We start from the raw sequence: 24,124 nt of genomic DNA on the forward strand, positions 1-24,124 counted from the left end.
CGACGTCCACGTGTTTCATGTATTTGGTTTTGTCGTGAATCATCTGGAAGTAGCGGGAAGGTTCTGTCAAATATTCCGTCTTGGGTAAACACGGTCGTTGTGCCATTTTACCCCACAAGCAATTTAACATCACTTTGGCAAACGATCGCCTGCCTTCGTTTTTCTCGATGTGGTCTAAAGTGATGCCTTCTTGTTCGTAATATTTCTCTTTGAATTTTATTTGGTCTTCGGGAGTGTGACACCAGGAAGGATAGCCGCTGGCTTCTTGCTTCAGTTTCAAAAAGGCATCCACGTAGTCGGCGAAAATGCCTTTCTGAGTAGGGTCACCCTTGTGGTACTGTTGTGTCTTGGGAAAGTGGCAAATTTCGTATACTTCTAACAGTTCGTATCCCATGTCCAGAGCTTTGAACAATTCTACGCTGACCCAGGTTCCCGTCAAGGCCCGTTCTTCCTGGCTGTGATGACAAGGCTGGTCTTGGTTGCACGTTTCGGCACAAGTACGGCACAAGGGAAACATCAGTTTACCTTGACAATGGTGAGGTAAGAGGGGATGGTAGAGGTTCGTGGGAGGCAAAACTTTACACTTGATTAAGCCTTCGTATTGTCGAATGTTTTTCAGGTCGATGTGTTCCGTGAACAATTGCGGGTGCCCTACAGGAAAGCGACAATATTTGCACACGTAGGGATACAGCGAACACACGTCCAAGTATTTGATTTCTTCTCCTTTCTCTTCGTCGGCTTGGTACAGCAAACAGGTGGCATTGGTCCTTCCTCCGTACAAACTATCCCTCGGGTTCAGCGGGTCCATGAACTGGTAACTTTCCATGGCACGTTTAAACTCGGGATCGGTTTTCATACGGTGATCGTACTCGTGTTCCCACATTTCCACCACTTGGTATCCTTGCTGTTCTAACTTTAGGCGTCGCTGACAAGTGTCCTGGTACAAGTCTTCCATGGTTCGTTGCAAAAACTGACTTTTAGTGCCACGGTCAGGGTAACAAACAGGACATCCGTGAAATAAGCAACCGTTAAACTCGTACACGATCTTGGGGTTTTCTAAGTCCCAGCCATCGACCGAATACGTTCCGATGGTCTTTTCGCCCCCTCCGTTGCGGGCATGCTGAATCCACTTGTCTTCCTTGTCGCACAAGTAATGGAACCAGCGTAAGGCTTTGACCGAGTATTGACGTTTGACAAAGTGGGTCGTTTGAGGGCTGATGACAGCCACGGTGTTTTCAGGCATGAATCGTTGGCGGTACACTAAGGAACACGCTTTGGCAATGGTGCAAGCTTCTTTCAAAGGATCGACCCCTCCGTGTTCCATGAACAGTTCTCGAAATTTTCCACAGCAACGCCGTAAAATGTCCACGTCGGAACGACAATACTTTAGCATTTCTTCCTGAAAGTCGAAAGGGTCCGAGGCGTGAATCTGGTACCAAGCGTAGAAAGCTTCTCGTTGTTCGGTACGCATGTTGTCGGGGTCGTAATGGTGAGCCTCTGGTAAATGGGGTAGAACGGCATGTTGATTGGCTTCCGTATTGAAAAAGTGTGGAAAGTACCCTTTAGCCATTTCTGTCATTCCAAACGTTTTAGGCATTCGACTCAAAGGCATGGCCAAATAGCTCATCGAATCTTTAAACTGTACTTGTCCCACTTGCATGAAAATGATTTTGGCTCCGTTCAAAGTCACTTTAGGACGCTCGGTGCCTTGTTCCGTATAGTATCTGAGAAGAAACTGTCCATCGTATCCGGAGAAATTGTGAGCCATCACCGTGGCATGACGATGACAATCTCCGTAACGTTCGATGTCCTCTTGGCTCCACGTCTTGTCGACGGGGTCTAAGACCCATTGGGCAAAATCGGCTAACGTGTTTGGTCCCCGAAAGATTTTTTCACGCCCTCCGGGAATCTTGCTGCAGTGAGGGCAATGACTGAAGATAGGTTCTTGAATGCACTTCTCGCACGCTCGATGAGCCACGCAGAAATTAGGAATGTGAATGCCAGTCTCTTGCATGCATTCGAAATCGAAAAAGATGAAATTGCCTTTCTTCTTGTGACCGTCCTCTTTCTCTGTTGGGGGTTGGTATTTTTGCACGTAACATTCGTGTTCCAAGTCCACGATGTGGTGACAAATGTGACATTTTTTCTTTCCTGAACATACGTGTGCCTTGGTATTATTGGTACGTATGACTTGTTCACACGTAGAGCACAATCTCAGGAGTTGACAAGCGCATTTTTTCTGTGAACCTTGCGTCTTCAAATGTTGTTGGTAACAGGTTGGGCTGACAAACGTGCGCAGACAAGTGGAACAAGGCACTGGTTCTTCGCTCAGACAGGGTGAAGAGGCCAAACATCCTGTGCATTTCGATCCACAATGCTTGTGTTGCTCTCGATTGTTATAACCATGGTCACATTTCTCACAGTAATAACCGTATACTAGGAATCCGGTGATACTGGTAATGGTATCGAAATGGTCATCGTGATGATAAACATGAATGTATTTTCCGTCCTTAAAATCTTGGCCTCGAAACAATAGAGGCCCGCGCATTTCTTGAGGGTGCACTTTCAAGGTGTAGCGTGGAGCTAGGACATCTTGCAATTTTTGCATCTCAGGAATGCCGCAGGGTGTGTCTTTGGGCAGTCCGGCTTGTTGTAACAGGAGTTCTGCTTCGTTTCGTTGTTTGGCTCGGTCGGAACGTTGAATAGTGTCCCAGGTTCTTTTCCATTCTACCGTGTCGTTCTTGTTGGCATAGGTTCGTCCCACCACGATGGCACGGGCTAAACACATCTAGTCATGAGGGTTGTTAATTCGGACGAGACTCGTTTTGGTGTTGCGAAGGTCGTCCACCAATAACATCTTTTTGCGTCCTGTCCCTTGAGGAGGAGAGACGTGGGTCATGTCCAGTGTGGCTTTACCATCGGTGATGTCAAACTGATCATTAGATTGTTGTACGTGTTGAATCTTGTCCATGACTTTGGAAGCAGTCAATTCTGCAGGGGTGCTAAACTCGATCCAAACAGGGGATTTCAAACCGTCGTGTTGTATGGAAAGTCTCAAGCGATCGTCTTCTTTGGGTTGACATTGTCGCTTGAGTGCAGTGAGCAAAGAATCCCACACCTCGGTGATGAACACTTCTGCTTTCTCTAACGGCACTTCAGCCTTGAAATCTTTAAACTTCACCGTGTATTTGTAAGCCGTGGTTCTAAATTTTCTAGAGGAGCGCTTTTCCGTCTCTCGAATGGAATAGTACTTTTCAGGGTTGACAAAGGGTGGTGGACTTGGTTTAGAGGGTTCGGATTCTGGTTCACTCATGTCCTCTTCAAAATCACTGGCATGAATTTGTGCCAAGATTTCAGCCCTGGTACGAGGCGATAGATCACGTTTCTGCCTCTTACTTTCTTCTTTCTTCTCGAATGAATGGGATCGTTTCATCTTGAAAGCAAAAAGTCAAATGACTTAAGTTCAAACACCATAAACTACTTTATAGTCATAGCAGACCAGCGTATATAAAAGGGTGTGTGTCTTGTCCTTTCACTATTCATTTCACTCTCAAGCCGAGCACAACGATGGAAGAGACTAACCAGATGGAACGTTTCGTCAGAGCTTTGCGAGGGGTCATTAGAAAATTCTCTTCAGACCAGCCTACGGACTACTCTCCTTCCTTTAGAGATAAAAGTCAAGATACTTGCTATATCTGTCAGAAGAAAGGGCATTGGTCTTCAGAGTGTCCAGACCGTCAAAAAAGAACAAAAACAGGGACTAAAAAAGACAAAAGTCAAGATACCTGTTATTATTGTAAAGAAAAAGGACATTGGTCTCCAGATTGCCCAAAAAAGAAACAAGAGGAGTCAGAAGAAAAGAGGAATTCTTCAGAAGAAGAGAGGGATTCTTCAGAGGAAGAGAGGGATTCTTCTGAGGAAGAAGAGGAAGAAAAAAGACAATTCTATTTACAAGAGGCAAAGAAACAGGAGAAGAAGAAAAGAAGAAGGGAAGAAAATGAGGAAAAGACGGTGAAGAAATTTAAAAAACAGAGAGAGTAAACAAGGAGAAAGAAGAAGTCAATGAACTTTTTATTAAAGTGTTGTGTTGTGAATTGGATTGTAAAAAAATGGAGAAAAGAATAAATGAATGATAAAAGGTAAGTGTCTTTGAGTTGTGATTTTAAAATAAGAAGCTACACTCACGCACTCATACACAAACACGTACTATAAGGGTAAAAATGGGTGGGTTTTTTTTTTTTGAGTTATTGGCAAATTGAAATTGTATTTCTTTTCGAGAAATGTGGGTGGCCCTGAAAAGGGCCTTTTTCTTCATGGTGAAGGGGTGAGTTTAAGCAATCAACTTTAACTGCCTTATGCCTTTGCCACGGCCAAGGCCTACTTCTGGACTGCGTAATGTTGATGATGATTGGGTTGAAATCACTAAGGGTGGTACGGTAGGCTTAGTCACAGGGTTGACGTGTTTAGCTCGGGAAGGTCGTATTCTCTTCGGTCGTGATAAAGAAGTCTGATACATTTGTTTCAGACTTCTTAACTCCGCTAAAATGTCCAACAGTACCGTGACCGTTTGATTTTCACCCTCTTGTTTCTTTGCTGCTACTTCTTCTTGCTGTTGTTTTTTTCTTACCTCTTCTTCTTGTTGCTGTTGCTGTAGGAGAAAAGCCTGTTCCGCTTCCTTTTGTCGTTGTATAAATTTCTCCAATTCTTCTTTCTGTCTCTGTCTAAAATTCTCCACTTGTGGTAATGAAGAAGGTAACGAAGGTTCCGGAACAAATTCTTGCGAGGAGAGAAAATCCACAAAATCCCAATTCACCTCTTCTGAAAGTAAGTCCGAGTTCCCTTGGGCAGTCTCCCCTGCTGGTGCACCCCAATGGATCGTTTTCTGAGTTTCCGTCATGTTGAATCACTGTCGCATAGATTGACTGCACACAAGCGCTAGCGAATCTATATAGACTACGTGACGTCACAGACTGCACTCTTCGGATTGGATGCGGGCTGACCGAATTCTGTAACGCGTGTTCGGATTGGTGAATGAACTCAATCCGTTTCAATCCTTCCTGTCCCTATAAATAAGCGCCGTTCACTGCATTGATTCACCTATTCTCGGAGCCTCAACATGTGGACAGACGTTGAATCTTCAACCCTTGTGTCAACAATGATGTTCAGGACGGACATGCTCATGTATGTCCGATCCAAGTGGACCGTTGTCCACAGGACCAACAGCAGCCTGTGGATAAGAAGAGTCTATATAGAGAGACAAGGTTGCCTCAAGAGGACTCTGATGTATGGCCCTGCTGTAAGACGAAGTTTGAGGAAAAGAAGATGTCGCAAATGCCCTTTATGTTAAGGGCATATTAACATAAACCAAAGGCCCTTTTCAGGGCCAGCCATATTTCTCGAAAAGAGATAGCCTTTCCATTGCCTACCCCTTTTTTTAAAAAATTAAAAAAAAAAAATCCCATGTTAAATTCCCCTTGTCCGTAGAGTGTCCCACGATTTATTCCCATGTTAATTCCCCTTGTCCGTAGAGTGTCCCACGATTTTTCGCCATGTTAAATTTCCATTGTCCGTAGAGTGTCCCAAGGGGTTCTGTAATGCTAATTCCCATTGTCCGTAGAGTATCCCCCTTCACTACTTATGAAAGCCATCAAAGTTGTTCGTGACTAGGGTATTGGCGTCGTTGGTGAAACCGCTAGCAAAGATTTTCAGTGATCCGAGTGAGACTTGCGTGACTAATGAGACAAAAACTGCAGCCGCAGTCAGTAAAACTGCCCAGAACCAAGATGATTGCAGCAAGTGTAAGTAAAATAATAAATTAAGCTGCAAACGAACTACTAAAAGAATTAGCTGTGTGCCGTCTCACAGCTTGCCACTACCAAATCAATAAGCAGCCGAGATATAAACTAAACATATCTGCAAACCTAATAGCGGGTAGTAGTCTGGCTCGACGTCGTTTAAACAACAAGTAGTAAAATAAAATGTTCAAGCGCGTGTCTGATCGCGCATTTCACATGCACGATCCACTACTTAAAGACGAGTCGGTCATTGAGTATCAATACCACTCCTATGAAGCACGAGTAGAAAAATCAACACTGACGAATCAAACCACAAGTCCAAGATACATCAAGGTATTTCCTACACGCCGAAGCATGCATTGAAGTTCAGGGTATATTTATGAAACCTGACAATACTGAATATGCTGCATGTAGCATCGATAGTAGACAAATCGAGTTATGTCACAATGACATCGATATTACTACGATGATACTCTGTCTTACAAGATATTCCGATTTTAATTCAAGGTCTTCTGGTCCATCAATAATGTTCTCAAATTATATTACAGACCACCCTGCACATACACAGTATAACATAAAACGACCAAGAAATTGTGCCGACAACTATGACGCCAACTTAAACCCAGTAGTCCAAGACGCAAATCTTTGGAAGATTTCTTAAAAGATCTAATTTTGGTTTACTTATATAAATTGAGTCCGTGGTAACTTTAACAACGTTATTTGGAAATCAGTTAATCATCGATAACAGGTTTATTGATGCGCATGCTACCATCGAAGATCTGAAATGTGTAAACTTGGGCCAATCGCCGTCGTAGTAGCTAATGATGGTACCGACCGTGATCCCATCTGGTACGTTTGCACACTCTCTAGACGCTAATACACCTTTCGCTCTTGTATATACGATTATAAAATCAAGTTCTGCATGGTCCATAATTAACCTTGTACAACTGTGCTTATTATCAGAGGAGGCTCCCTGGGTAAATTTGCCAATTATTTTCTGGCTCATATTTTTTGAAAACGATATATCATCATTCTCTGGCAGCCATACCTTTTCTTCTGGCTTTTATAAAAGTATCACAGTACTTACTTTCAGTGATAAAACTTTTGGAGCCCAGCGAAGTTTTTTTTCTTTTTGTTTTCTAGCAGTCCGGGAGATTTATCCCGTGTCTGGCTAATTAAAATGACGACCAAACCAAGATAGGCTATACATGGCGGCGAGTATAACTGGTGGAGGAAGAACCCTGGAAAACCCCAGGAAGAACCACCAACCTACGAGAAGCTACTGGCAAGCTTTCTCACGTACCCACGTTAGCCGAGCCTGAGACTCGAATCCACGCAGACAGACGTGAAATAGCAGTGATCCGGAGCGCTTTAGACGAGTAGGCCACTAGCGGCCCCCTTTAACCGGATGTATGTTTGTTGAGAACTCGAATGATTCAATCTCGGCAAATCCAGTTAGATACACTACTGGCAGGGGACCGTTTGTTGCAACTCTGTTCATTTCATGTGCTGAATGACCGAATCGTGAGGAATACAGCTAACATTCACTCGCTGAAAGAAAACTAGCGGGGCGAACAAGCCACCATATCAATTGAAATTACATCAACGACATTATATTTTGTGTTCTAAAGGCCACCGTGTTCAAATTCAATACATGAACTCGATATATCATCGAGAAGTCTTCGCGGTGTTTGGCGCCACGAAATTTTTGCCCAGCGGCACGAGCAACGTCAATGATTGCAAAACAATTATTCAGCACTTCATCTGGGACATTTGTGTCGTCGGTGTATTTTAGCGCCACCTGTTTAATCGGATTATGGAGAGATTCTTCGCGATAAAGTTGACCCGACAGCACCACGAATAGTTCAAACATAGATCCGATGGAGTCTTATTCTGTATCACTCTGAAACAGCCAGACTGAGACAGGATCGTTTTTTCTAATATTATAAATTTCCTCAAAAATATTACCTTGTTAGATTTTCCCGGCTGGAATGTTGTTTCACTTGTTATCCACGCGTGAGCCTTTTGGTTGACTATCATCGCCTTTACGAAGATAGTTTTCGCAATCGTACAAAACCTCGTGGGTTGTTGTGTTTACTTCTTTCAGAAACTTTAATCGCTTTTCCAATATTGAGATGTCTTCCATGCGGACACCATTGTCATTTACATGTTCTGTCCATTCCTTGTGTTTTTAGATTCGTGATTATATTATTCCTTTTTCTCGTCGGGCATTTATACAATGTTGTGTGACCCGCTGAACTACACAGTTTAAGATAACAATTAGCATGGGTTGAAGAACATTAATCTCGGGCTCATTTAAAAGATAGAGGGCGTAAACAACATTAGTCGCAGGATATTCTTTTCTTGATATGGCCTGTTAATGCACGTCCGCATTCCCATTGTAGAATTTTTATCTTAAACAGCAATATGCAGGCCACGTGCACGTCATTGCTGAACAGGGTCTAGTTCATTCCGGATAATCCATGTTGGGCCATCCTGGCCATCCTATCTGCCATCGTGTTCAACAATAAATTTAATTTTAAATAAATACATGTTATCATCAGCTAAACTATCATTATCATCAACGAAAATTTCATTCAATTATCTATCCGGACCGTTGACCAAACATGAGCTGAATCGTACGCTTGATCTCATCCTTGGCCATTCTGATATGTTCGTGTAATTGTAAATGAAACGGTGGGCGTTTTATTCTTATCGGTTACTCTATCAAATTCAAACCTCGCCGCGGCTGGTTTAATTATAGCTAATCTTGCTAACCCTTAACTGGTAGTTTCTAATACTTTAATCTGATTTCGCAAATTTTCTAGGTCAGTTTCTGGCTTAACAAGGGCGCATCTAACGCCGGTGAGATTATAGTACTGTTCTTGCAATTGTTTTGCCACAGGCCATCCACTCATTATATAATAAAGACACGTTTGTTCTCAAATTGAACATTATCCCGAAATATTATATAATAATGTCACGAGCAAAACGTACTTATAAGTGGCTTATAATTGGATTGACAGTACCATGTGGAAAAATTGTTTCAATGAATAATGTGGATCTCCGGCGAAAACTTTTTGGGCCAAAACCATTCGAGAAAAATGTGGAAGGGGGTGAGGGGAAATTTGAACTTTTATTCAGTGCAGTGGAAGAACAAACAGAGCTCTAAAACGATACGATGAACAAGGAAGTGATGTCATGGGTGCCACACTAAAAGACATTGAAGATTGTTTTAGTGGAAAATCATATTTTCCATGATTAGAAACCAATCCCCTCTGTCGAAACCGTATAATAAAAAAAAGTAAGATCGGATGAGATGTTGAAATATTAATGAAAGGGTAATTGTAAAGAAACAAAAATTAACCCAGGTGAAACTTGCCTGGCCCCCACATACACCGAACCCAACAAGGTGTTGGCTTTACACTCTGGGTCCACATAGGGTGGTGGTAGTTGAGTACAAATTAACAATTATAAAAATGAATAATAAATATAACAATTACCCGTGAAATGGTATGTGAAACATATTTCTGTTAGGTGTGGTCATCTCCTTTGCTACTTTGTGTGTGTGGGCTCTAAATAAACTTACATACAAGGCATGGATTGGCCTCTGACAATTAAAAAATCAACATTTTCCATCGTTCAGTTTGCTAATATAAAAACATTATTATAAACCTAAAACAATATATGATGACCAGGATGAAGGTCAAAACTTCATTTTTAGATCATTCTAATTGTAAACAAGATCAGAGCTATTAGTAATATTTTAGTAACGAACATGGCAAATATCAGGTACGACAGGAATTCCCGAGGGAAAAACCGATGTTTTGAACTTAAATCCAAGTAAACATATTTATCGAATTATAATTGTTATGTATATTTGATTTAATTACATTTGATTTAATATATATTTATTTCAATTAAATTGTTTGTTTGTCAGTTTGAAATTTTATTTATTTTTCATTACATGCTATTGTAATGTAAATTTATTCACTGGAGATGATTCCTTTTCTCGAAAATAGTTTGACCTCTATTGTTCGTTTTGTAGACACCAATATTTGAACTAGATTCTGACCTTGATTCAAAATTAGTAGTAACCACGTAAATAAGTTCTTTTTTTAAATTTAAAAATGATAGTTTGTTGTCATGGTGGGACTTCGTGTGTAAGATGTAAACAATTATTTATTTTATTTCTTAGAGTAAACTGATTGGTTTTCGTCAGAGCCACACTGGGTTGACGTGATCTTTGACAAGTACATAATTTCTACGAAGTTCTGGAACATGATCACGTGACCTCCTTTTTGCGTTTTAGAATATGATATACTCTTTGTTTCGGAGAGATATTCTCAGTATATTTTTTCTTTACACTGGAGGGTGTATGTTGTGCTGTTTAGAGTTATTTCAAATTACTTGGATTCAGAAGGAATAATTCGTTTTTCCCCTGTAAAATACGTGTGCATATGTGAAATTGTTGAACAAGGACAGCTTTTATAAAAATTTATTCAGATTTCCAAAACCGGAGTGAGTTTTCTTGTTTCTACAATGAACTGTAGACTTCCACACTACATATTACAGCATACGTCATCGTCTTCCATCTTGGATTCTTCGTCGGGACTCGAACTTAAAATCATTAGAACATTTTGTTATTAGGACTTCAAAACTTGTATTCGTGGATTATTCTTGGATTATTTTTTTATTTGATTTTTAAAACCGTACGTGCATATTTGTTGTTTTACAGAATTTTCCAGGGAAATAAATTGTTGTATTTTTCAAAGCTTGTTTTCCCCCCATTCTTTCTTGTGTTACCGCTTATTCGAGCCTAAACACGCAACAACAACAACAACAACAACAACAACAACAGCATCATAATAATAATAATAATAATAATAACAATAATCCTGAAATATATTCTCAGCCTTCGACAAAAATAAGCTATGTAATATGCTGTTTACCCAAGAAAAAGATATTAGCCAGATAATCCAAACTCTTACCCTCATTTATGGACAAAGGTCAATCACACAAATTAAATATACATAGCAAATGTATGCGTGTGATGATAAAAATTCAAAATTTGTATAAAATAGGATTTTAAAATTCATTTAAGTGGAAGAAAATTCTTCTCAGCGTTGGAGAAGATATGCACTGACGTAAAAGCTGGAGATCGTTTTGACTCTATTATTGAATGTAAGATTAGTTGATAATCCTAACAGAGTTAATTAATCAGTAGACGATAAAATGTTGTAAGGAAACCTATACACAACACACAACTGGAAGTGAATAAACAGTAACGTCTGTCTAATTAATATGCCTTTGCACATCGATTAATTAGCAAGTATCAATCTTTTTTCCTGACAAGAAAACAAATGAAGATAATCAAGCAGCCAATCTTCTCTAATATCGCTAGATAAAAGTTAACGTACACGCACGAACATATCAATTCCCATAGACTTTCTTCACAGACAGCTGAGCATGTGCTCAAACATGCTTTGTAACGCCAGACCACAGTATCAAAATGTTGTGTCCTGTCTAAAATGCCATCAAAGAGGAGTGATTTCATGGGGAAAGGGTGTATCTTCATGAAAGGGACTGAAATCACACCACACTATATTTCTTTGACATTATTATACTTTATTTAAACGATATTTTATTATGCAGGATGGTTCCATGTACATTCAGTTTAGTCAACTATTTTACATCAATATTAAACTACTGAGTATTTACTTGACACTAAGGTGTTTGAATTATACAACGGACATGACAACGTAACTAAAACTATCCTGTTTTTCGTGACATCAGTTCATAATTTCCGTTTTATTTCAAACAGTTTTTAAATGTCCGATGAGACTTTATTTTTTAACATAGAGGTAAAGAATTTTAATATTATGAAATGGGTAACTCCTCCACAAAGCCATCCAAAAGTCGGACTTCGAATTTTTTTTATATCAAAAGGAATATTCTCTCTCTCTCTCTCTCTCTCTCTCTCTCTCTCTCACACACACACACACACACACACAATCGGCAGTACTTTAAGTCAATTTCATATCCGATGAGTAATTGAATGTGACGCGTTTTCTGATAGAAGCTTTGCAAAGAACGGGGGCTGTTTAAGTATCTATTATCATTTAAAGTCTATTTTAATCCTATGGGAATTTGTCGAGAAGACTATACATATATTTGAAATACAGTTTTTGTCCTTTAATACAAAAGATTTAACGGTTGCTGCTTATGGCTTTGTACGAAACTTGCGTATCCGATATCGCGTTGAGAAAGAATTATTAGGAAAGAAAGACCAAAAAGAACAACAATGCAGTTTTAAAAACCATTTACCAAAGGATGTTAAAAAAGAAATAGCTATTTAGTTATTCCCTATCAGAATTCCACTATATACTACGTAGATAGAGGATTAATTTGGTCAGTGCATGCAATATATGTTATGGCACTCTGAAGGATTAGTTTAGTGGTCAAATTACGGATTGTGATATCTAAAGATCTTGGAGAAATAATTAAACTATGTAAATAAATATCTTGATAAAACTGAGAAATTTATCATTAGCTATTCAGCTGTCGGTTTGATTTGCTAGCACTACATAAGTGTGCGATTTAATAACTGGAGTACTAGATAACTTGAATAAATATTATTATATGTAATGGTATATATGTTGATTACACACACACACACACACACACACACACACACACACACACACACACACACACATATATATATATATGTTGAATACGTAATATTAGTTATATGTAGTGGTAGATATGGTGAATACTTATTATTAAATGCAATTACATAAGACAGCTTTTGATGTAGCATCAATATGGATGCGCAATCCTGTCTTTTAGCTATCTAAATGTAACCCGCTGATAACTAAATATGATTTAAGTCCAGCTCAAGATTACCCCATTTAAACGTTCTATTTAGAATATCTGATTTGATATCACATTCAGCAGTTTTCAATTATGTTTTTATTGTAGCCATTACCAAGTCATGTAACTATTTAAAAACAAATTGTTGTTTGATTTTGACATTTAGTTTTTGTCATGATATTCAATTTTTGAAAACGTGCATTATAGTTTTCTTGGATTCCCAACCTTATGTTGGGTTGATAAACCTCCGAAGGCACACAAAAAACAAACAATTTACATTAGGTCATTAGATGCTTGACGCATTTACAGATTTCTCCATCAGTAGAGAAAGTCGTAGGTTTTCAGTTCGCTTGATAGTGATAACGCTATGTGGGAGATTCAATCATTCACCCGGTAAGTGCCTGAATATTAGTGATGCACTAGTTACGGCGTTACGATGATGTCATCGTTCAGTAAAAGGTGCCACTTTCCGAATAAATAAATAAATAAATAAGAAAAATCAATGAGTTCTGGACAAGTTTTTATCTATAAAATACGTACCGCTATGTTCATTTTTCCATAATTTTGTCTTGTTGTTTTTACGTGAACAGACGTTATCAGTGTTAATAGCAATAGTTATACTGTAATAGTCTCGCTCAGCTTGATTCCAATGTCACTTGAAATCAACTTAGTTGATAGTTTGAAGATGACTATAAAATGTAATGTGTTTTCTCTTTCATTCTGCAACTAACGTGTACCAACATCAATGTGGAAATCAGTGTCATTAAACCATGTATCTATTTTACCGAGACAATTTGCACTGTAATAAGATACTCATAGTCTCTGTACTTTATTCAAAGTGATAAAAATTAGCCGATGCAATGGATCTTCGTAATTATAATGTTGATTCAGAACCTCCTCTGATTATTTATCTATATCAATTTTTACCATTTAAAATGCGAAGAAAAAAACAACAAAACAACGGGAATAAAATTCATTGCAAATATTTGCTGGTATTGACAATGTTCTGGTACTGATTTGGAATAAAATAGTACGTCTTGTTCAAATCTATTGCACTTAAAAGTGAATTCAGTTTCTAAGTATATACCGAAAGAAACTTCAAGTTATGTGCCCAGTTTACAATCAACATCGTTTCGCGTCATTACAGGATCGCTGTGGACACATGAGTCATGTACCAAGTTTCAAGAATTATTTCATGCATTACATGAAAGAGGCTGAAATCGAATTTAAACAAGGCAAACTTTTACGAACTCAGAATGATGTTGATGTCCATAACAGGGAAGAACATTGAAGTATTGCGCGCCAAGAAAAAAATATCTTACATCGTCACAGCATTGCTTATAAACATCTTAGTAAATAGCGTAAGGCTGCCACAATATAACGTATTGAGTCGTATACAGTTACATTGAATTTGCACTTTGAAAGGTTAACTGTACTGTCTAAACTTTGTGTTTTATAATTTCATTAAATAGTTTACTAACTGAAATTTCTAGTTATGTATTTTCCATCAACAATAGCAGTATATGTTCAATCAACAATATTAATCTATTTGCCGTCAACAATGGCTTTATCCTTGCCGTCAACAGTGGCTTTATCCTTGCCGTCAACAGTGGCTTTATCCTTGCCGTCAACAATGGCTTTATACTTGCCGTCTACAATGGCTTTATACTTGCCGTCAACAATGGCTTTATACTTGCCATCTCCATGTTTCATGTTGACTACGTAATAACTGAAATATAATCGCTTAATCAAAATTGCATGTCTTTCTTCTTTAATCAACGTATACAATATTGTTATCTAGATTTTGTCCAATAGATACCAAAGTATGAGGATATGTTTGTATACATGTTGATAAAGTGTACCTGATTAAATAGCTATTGTACTTTAGATATGTTTAAATTCCAATTATATTTGTTGAATACTGTCTTTACGACTATTAAATACAGTCTTTACGGCTATTAAATACAGTCTTTACGGCTATTAAATATAGTCTTTACGGCTATTAAATACAGTCTTTACGGCTATTAAATACAGCTTTTGTGTCGAGACAAAAAAAGATGTAACAGCTTCTGGTTTTATATGAATAGCTGTTTCTTCTCTTCGAGTCTACGGGAACACGTGTATCTTATTCCGGCCTTCAGTCATTTTGTCTCGAATGTTAAAATGCTTCTTGAAAACAATGGAATGTTCTTTAAGTAAATATGACGGTCATCAGTTGTAGAAACTGATATCAGGTAATTTTAGTGATTCTGAATCATCTACATATCTTGAGTGGACTTAAATATATATATTTTCCATTCCTAATTTGAATAGAACTGTATACTAAGATTTTGAATACACCTGGCAAGCAAGTATCACCATCAGTACACAGGTGAACAATGCAACTGGTGATAAGCGCCATGATATTTTAGCCTGACGGAAAAATAATTAAACAATGTACATATATATTAAGACGTAAATCTACTGCATACCTAGTATAAGATTATATCTTAGAGTCAACATATTAGAGTAATTTGCATTACGAGCACCTGGTTCATGAAGCGTTCAGTTGACAAAGAAATAATTAAAGCATGCACATTTTCGTTGATTTTACGTTTCAAGAATTATAAGTGTCTTCTTAGCGGGCATTTAATTCTATAATGGAGTATATTGTGACTTGCTGTTTGCCTGAACCATAAAGGTGGAATTTTAGATCGAGTGATTAACTGCTTTCTCATGCTTATAAATGCGTTAGAAATTGTCTGACTTTAGAATACATGATACATTATACTTTATCTCATAATCGTGCTATCGTTAAGTGGTTTATGACTAAAATAGATTCTTTAATTTAATATTCTTTAATTTATGAAAAGTTGAAATCTGTTTTGAAATTATTTTTTTCTCTAAATGTAGGATACGTGTTTATCACGACGCAAACATTTCATGTCCCTATAGTCCTTCCTAATGATCATATCAATTTTCTATTTGGTTTCAAAATACTTTTTTTGTAAGAATATATAATTATTTCGCGAGTACAAAATGCTACTTTCTAAATAAAATTATCAAGGTGCTCTTCTTTTGTATAGATAGTGGATCAGACGTCTGTTAATTATGTCAACAATTTTTAGGCAGTTTTTTTAACCCCTCCCCTTGTCAACAACTGTGAAACTTTCAGTGACCCCCCTAATAAAATTATGTCAAATTTTTTTACCCCCCCCCCCCAAACTAACAATATTTTTTACGGCTGGCTTTTATGCTAAAAATAGAATTATGGAAATTAAAAGGTCTACAAATAATTTTTAATACATCTTTTTTTACTTGTTTAACAGATTTCAAATTGACTATAACACTTTGAATTCATGAAAAAATCGAGACTTTATATTCTAGCTTCTATCATCTTCCCATGGGGAAGCCAAATGTTCCTCAGTTGTTATAATGGGCATAGTGGCTGATTCATTAATTTCTTCAGATTAATACCATATGTTGTTAATCTGTCTACAGTCTACAATCTACACCGAATAAAAACAAAATATGATGATGCAAGACTGTAACTTCCTTGGCAAGGGCTCAACCGGTTTAGGATTAAACTGGTGGGCTGTTGACGGGCGAGCGAGTACCAACGCACCGACTAATTTCCTATTTTTTGATTTATTAAATTTATTGTAAAATATAACATTGTTGACGTCAATTTATCTTGAATTCCCCCCTCCCCCATGTGAACAATTGTCAAACTTCTTCAAACCCTCTTCCCCCCCCCCCCATTTTGTTGACATAATTAATGGACGACCCTAGAATGAATTTTCTGCTTTGCCCACAACAATATAGAAATCAGACCAAATAAAAGAACCCGTATATTCAAGTAAAAGATGCACTGACATAAATATTATTGCATTATTCATATTTGTTTTAGTCCTTAAAAAAAGAATATATACCAATTCTCAATTTTCGGTTTTTCGATGAATCTCTTTGCCAAACCCACTTCGACAGAAACTGTGTGCATGCGTGAGGAGGGTGGGGGTGGTGTAAAGTGTGCTATACCCTCTTTTTTACAGTATCTTATTTTCATGTGACATGGTTTACTGTCGTTTGCTTTTCCGTTTCTCTTTTGTCTGATATCATTTACTTTTCTTTGGTGGAAACATAAATACCTTCCTTTTCGGATTGTAAGGAAGATCACAGATAGGAGTCAGTTGTCATATTGTTTGTTATTGTTTGCACCACATGCCGACACTGTTATTCTATTGCCGCTAATAAAAACTAAAGTAAAGTAAACTAAGATAAACGTGAGCACAATGACACGCAAAAACGAATAGTGAGATATGCTTATTTGTTTGCCGCGTTGCTATTGTTAAATAATGAAGTGCTACACGACACGTTTACAAACAAAATAATGCGACAAATAGAGTTCGGCGGTTTTATTGCTCGTCTGTCAGAGGTATCTATTTGATTTTATTATCGTGTCGTTTTGTTCACCATTTATGGCACAGACGGAATTTAAAGTTTGAAATGGATAAGATGAAACCAACAAGCAAGATAATGCAAGTTAGAAATATCCCTCCATCCATTTTTTGAAGGGGGGGGGGTAATTAATAACTTAAATGTTATATAAAATCAAAACATGGTATGCAAAAAGAGACTGAAAACTTGAATCCAAACTTGAGAATGTATAGAGATATACGAAATAGAGACAATTTTAATGAAAAGTTTTGTTTTTCTTAATGAAGAATGATGCAAACTTTAGAATGAACAATAATATCATTTTGTTATGGTGTTTTAATTTTGCAGTTGATAATACATGACATTGAGTTATATGTGAAATTGAAGAAATTCATTTGATAATGAAGGACATAGTGTTAAATGTGAACTTAGACTAAGACAGACCAAAGCGATGACAGTTTCTCTTAGATTAGATAAGGACAACTGGGAGTCTAATGCAATGATTAATATTAGATGCATCATGAATCAAACGACGCATAAATACATTTATTATATTTTTTTCATTTACGCTATTTTTGCGTGTTTTGTTGTATAATAACAAAAACACTGTTCTTTTTAAAAGCAAATTTGCTGACCAGTATACTTATAAGACAAATGTAGGTATTCCTTTTTGTACATTTTAAAAGCTTTTGTCACAGAAGCAATTTTTTAAAACAGAACAAGTCGTATTTTCTTACAATGGCGACTTTTTAATTTGTGCGTAAAAGCATCGGATAGATCGAATATTTTGACAAATTTACTTACAAGCGTTCTGGCAAAATAATGTTTACTCAAGTCTACAAATACTGAAGGTGTCCTTTAACTGTATAGATTTTCATGAACCCCGTTTTTAAGGAAATATCGTGCCGAAGATCTTTATTAATCCCTTTGTCTAATTCGAATTACGAAATTAATGTATCGGTCTTTCAGGTTTTCAAATATTACATTTATATCAGTTAAGTAAGTTTAAAATTATTTGAACATGTTTTTGCATGCATTGCTTTAATAACCGCTCCGGTGGCCTAGTGGTTAGAGTGTCCGCCTCGGAATCGGAAGGTCGTGGGTTCGATCCGAGTCATACCAAAGACTTGCAAAAATGGTACTAGCAGCTCCCTGGCTTGGCGCTCAGCATTAAGAGGTTAGTGTTAGGACTAACTGGTCGGCCTGGTGTCAGGATAATGTGACTGGGTGGGACATCATGCTATTTGTCTGCGTCATGATGTCCCAGTGCTAGACATCACTATAAACTGTCACACTGCAGACATAGTAGCAATATGACTGAAAAATTGTTAAAACACGTTAAAAATCAAAATCAAACACACACGCATTGATGTAAACATATTTGTGATCGTAAAACAGGATAGAAAACTAGAATGTACATATTGACTCTGGAAATATGATGAGTACTATGGATCAGCTGATTATTTGTAAACATGCTGACGAAGCATCTTCATTGGAAAATAAGATTGAGTGAAGAATCGGCATTTGATTTACAGAACAGAGAAAAGTGAAATGTTTCTCTTTTATTTTTGCAACAAAAAAGACTCCCACCACAAGAGTTTCTTTTTATTTCTGAAAGCAAGGTTCTACTCTATGCCAATGTGTTAACACTATGGCAAATTAGGTGAATTGCTAGATCAACAATCAGAAGTTCCTAAATTTGACAATAATTTCGGACAGCGATTTTTCAGAGCCACCTAACGCTTCATGCCGAGTCTTGTGTCTAATCATTAACTATTTTGATACGAAAAATGTAACGACTGTTTTTCTTGTTTTTTTTTTTTTTTAAAATAAAGCTTTTAACGGTTTTGTATTTACCTATTAAAACTATGCTTATTCATGTATTAATTATTTTATTTATTTCTGCTTTCAAATGTGAATTATGTGGAAAAGTAACATTTAAAAGTAACAGAAACTGAATCGAAATTTCGATAGTCGCTTGACCCTAATTCGTTCATCGTTTTCTGATATGTGTGATTCGAGTTACAATAGCTAAGTAAACAATTTGGGGAGTGTCATAGTTACTCCAAAGGTTTGCCCTTAAACAGGCGTGGGTGACACATAATATCGACAGGTCACCAAGTTCAGTATATGGAAGGCATATTTGATTCGCGTGAAAAACTATTCTAAATAAGCAAATACGTTCACTTGAAAATTACTGCTTATTCCTTTGAGATTGTTTTGAGGCATTTATTTACGACACCTCTTAATTACAAATTATACTGGCATATTGTTAGACCTGCTCATCCTGACTGAGTAAAAAATAAAAGAAGAAAAATAAATTAAGCCTAAATATTGAAATATACCATACATAAGGACATATATCTTTCGAATGTGGACTATTTTGTATATATTTCAACGAAGTTAAGGCTGCGTATGTGTATTTAGTTCGTGGTACAATTATACATTGACAGATTAAGCGCATTAATACGTGGATAGTGAGAGTCAAGGTTTAGTAACCTTTTTACCTTGACATTGAGTCTCTGGTATTGTATATGTATCTACAGATTTAGAACATTTACCTTGGGTCTCTAAGAAACTTGGTACACACAATGGAACACGCAAACCTTTGCTATTCACAATTCTACTTCCAAAAGCAAGCATTCTGAACACAACAAGCTGAGTCATTATTTTCATAATCAAAACCCATACAGCTAAAGCACAAATAGAAACAGAACCTACTATTCAATAGGAAATGAAACTGTTATGCCATAGAAATCATATTAAATCCAGATGGTACTGATAACTTTCAAGGTCTGAACCCTAAATAGTATTTAGGACCTACAAGAACATCACTACTTAAGTTGCCCCCCCCCCCCCGATACAATATATACAGGGAATATCGCAATCACTAGGTCTGTCTGTTGATATTATGTATGTATGTATGTATGTATGTATGTATGTATGTATGTATGTATGTGTGTGTGTGTGTGTGTGTGTGCGTGCGTGCGTGCGTGTGTGCCTGCGTGCGTATGTATGTATGTATGCATACATGTATGTATGTATGCATACATGTATGTATGTATGTATGTATGTATGTATGTATGTGTATGACTGACTGACTGACTTTCTTTATTTCCTCTTCAGAAGAGGTTTCATTCAGTTAATTTTTCGTTGACATTAATGGACTTACAATACACACATACTATATATATATATATTGATACATATATACGTACATACACATATATTTACACACACACACACACACATGTATATATATATATATATATATATATATATATATATATATATATATATATATATATATATATATATATCAAGAAACGTAAAGAAAACGCAATATCTAAACACATGAGTGATAACTCATTGCAAACGAGATATATATGCAACATAGATTAAGAGAAGGAAAATAAAGGAATTGGAATTATTTAATTCGACTGTAACGATTTAAATGGATTAACATGTTCTTTCTCATTTAGAACACATGTAGATAATTTATAAGATCTAAATGAAATATATATCATTTTCAAGTTCATTTGCTCTTCAGTACATTAAATCTATTCCAACAGCCACCACACACACGAATGCCTGCTATGATTGATCATCCATAGAATCAAAGATGTCCACTCTCTTGCCCAAAATGATATGAAGTAATGAGTCATTGTCCTGACATAAAAAGCCAGTGCGAGTCTAGAATGTCTATTGCATCTATTACTTTTTCAAATATAGTATTACGTTCGTCGTTTAGGTCTTGGCAGTATAGTAACATATGCTTGGCTCTGTAGTCAAGCTCTTGCAGAGTTTACAGTTATATTCATTCTCGGTTGAAATTAAACGCATAGTTAAATAGGCAATGTTAGCGAAAGTCCAAGTTTTATTAGGAAAACATTTACCAAGCTTCCAGACAGCGAGTGGTTGAAGACTAGTATGGACACTTGCATAATGTAAAAGTTCAGGTCTCATTTCAAGTTTAGATCTCCACAATGATTCTTCGCAGCAGTGAACTGATGTTTCAGTATTCCTCCTCCAGACTGGTTTCGAGACAGAATATAGGGTGTTCACGTATAGGTGGAGAAAACCGCGAAGCTGGTACTTCAAAAGAACACGATATATTTCTTTAACAAAACCTACGCTCTCGCTCTCGTACATCAGGAAGTCAAGAATTTTTCTGTTGAATATAATTTTCCATGCTAGTGAACCATTAGCTCTGCAGATTTTATTGAAGAAACCTAATTTGATTTTATCTACATATCCCTCAACTGACCACAGTCCATAACTGCTAATTGTGGTTTCTGTAGAAGAGCGCTGATCAAGCCCTATAATTCTTCTTGCAGCTTTTCTTTGACATACTTCTAGATCATATACCTGCGACTGGCTCAAGTTGGACCATATTTCGCATCCATATGTCATTGCAGGTAGTACTATTTTTGATCATATTTTAGAACTATTAATTGGATTCATTCCATCCTTTCCAATGCCAGTCCCAACAAGGCAATAAAATACTGATCTTCCTTTATCACAAGCATTTTTCACTGCAGCAGTATTATAAAGATCTGTGGAGAGAGTAACCCCATCATAGGTTATAGAAGAGAATATAGGAATCCTTTTATCTCCTAGCATGAACATAGATTTTTATATTTTGTCTTCGAAAATATGACAATATTGCTTTTATGGGCATTATACCAGAGTTTCCAATTCGATGCGTAGTCATGGAGGTTGCGAAGTAAAACACACATACCATTAAATGGCGAAGATAGCAAGGACGTGTCATCAGATAGTAAAACACAGGAGATACTTAAGGTACCAACTTGTATTCCAGATTTTGTTGACTCCAGCAAGGAAATTAGGTCAATTACCATGACTAAGTATAGCCATGCTGATAGCGTTCTTCCTTGTCCTACCCCTTAATAGACTGAGTATAGTTTCGAATGATGCCCGTTGAGCAGGACAAGAGCCCTAACTTCTCGCAGAGAATTTTTAATCCATCTCCACAGTTTTCCTTTAACTCCGAAATAGCATAGCTTATAAAAGAAGCCATCATGCCATACCGTATTAAAGGCCTTCGCATTGTCCAGGAATGCAGCATAAACATTTGATTGCCCTTCTAAATAATGGGCTATTCCCTCTTTTATAATAAAAGCTGCAGTGATGCCACTGCATTCGATTCGAAATCCCTGTTGTAATGGGTGAGAGAAATTGATCCTTTCACTAAAAAGAATTAGCCTTTCAACAATATTTTTCAAATACGTTTTGAAACACGGGAACGACTGAGATATCTCTATATTCATATCTAGTCTGTCTTTTTACCCACCTTTAAAGATAGGTATAACATTTACAGTTTTAAAGTAGTCAGGATACGTTTATAAGGAAAGTATGATATTGTACACTTTGCACAACATACAACTAATCGATTGACGTGCAAAAATTAAATGCTCTGCATATATTTGATCATGTCCACATGATTTATTTTTCTTCAGCTCTCGTACAGCCTCTTCAATGTCCTTCTGTAATATGGTTTCACACATATCCTTATCTGCTCCGTCATCAATATTTGAATCCACAGTATTCTTCATTTTGTTTCTAATTTCAGCTGCTAACGATTCGTTAAAACGAATATCCGGTATTTCAGTACCTAAAATTTTAAAATGCTGGCTTCACGCGTCACGAATCAAATCAGGGTCCCGTATTATTTATCCTTCCACTTTTAGTTCAGAAATATATTGTCTTTGTCCCTTCTTTGAAGTCTTACTTTTCTGTATAATTTACCTACATCTAGTTCTGCAGCTTTTTACAGCTCATTCAGTTGTTCCTGTTCGTATTGGCCTTTCCCTTGTTTAATTGGTTTCTGAATTTTCTTTTCGTATTTTTATATTCTGCATACGTTTAAAATTGTGTACCACGTGGCCTTTCTTCTTTTATCCATAACGCTCGTTTTCTTCTCATCTCTTTATGTAGTTCGGAAACATTAATAAATTTCCAGTAAGGTTTCAAATGTGGCAGGAAGGTTTTCTTTGGAAGAATTTTGTCAGCTGTATTGCGTAAAACAGTCGCAACAGTAACTAGGGCTTTTTGTACATCTGAAATGTTGTGTAAAACAGTCGCAACAGTAACTAGGGCTTTTTGTACATCTGAAATGTTGTGTAAAACAGTCGCAACAGTAACTAGGGCTTTTTGTACATCTGAAATGTTGTGTACAACAGTCGCAACAGTAACTTGGGCTTTTTGTACATCTGAAATGTTGTTTACAACAGTCGCAACAGTAACTAGGGCTTTTTGTACATCTGAAATGTTGTGTACAACAGTCGCAACAGTAACTAGGGCTTTTTGTACATCTGAAATGTTGTGTAAAACAGTGGCAACAGTAACTAGGGCTTTTTGTACATCTGAAATGTTGTGTACAACAGTGGCAACAGTAACTAGGGCTTTTTGTACATCTGAAATGTTGTGTACAACAGTGGCAACAGTAACATAGGGCTTTTTGTACATCTGAAATGTTGTGTACAAATAGCTCCACTGAGGTTAAGTGTTCACTGGTTTCACTTTTGTACCGTTCCTGTTGTTCTGAACAAGTTTTCTGTCAGTTGATTGGAACTGGATATCTGGAAAATGTTGATTCCAGGAGTTCGTCTGGAACTAACAACTCTGCTCGTGCAGGTAAATGATCAGATAGATTGAGATGATGGTCATCTTCAATATTGGCACTACGGACTAAATCTATTTTGGAGGAGGGAATCAAAATGTAGTCAATCAAGGACGAGTGTTTGCCGTCTGATGAGCAATATGTATATCCTGGTATTCCAGAAGGGAAAAAAATATCACATGTTGACATTTGATGACTATTTTTAAGAAAGGATTGAAGTATGTAACCATTACCATTTGTACTTGTTGGAATCACTTTTTTGGGTAGCTCCGCATTAAAGTCAGCGCAGATAATCACTAAACCTTTTTTAATATATTTATTAAATATGCTGCCCGTTTGTTACTTATAGTCACAATTTTTCTTTTGCTTTTCACAATATAACAAAAATAAAAAC

This window comes from Sinohyriopsis cumingii, chromosome 8 (genome assembly GCF_028554795.1).
Source record: "Sinohyriopsis cumingii isolate HCF-2022 chromosome 8, ASM2855479v2, whole genome shotgun sequence".
In the NCBI taxonomy this organism is placed as follows: domain Eukaryota; kingdom Metazoa; phylum Mollusca; class Bivalvia; order Unionida; family Unionidae; genus Sinohyriopsis; species Sinohyriopsis cumingii.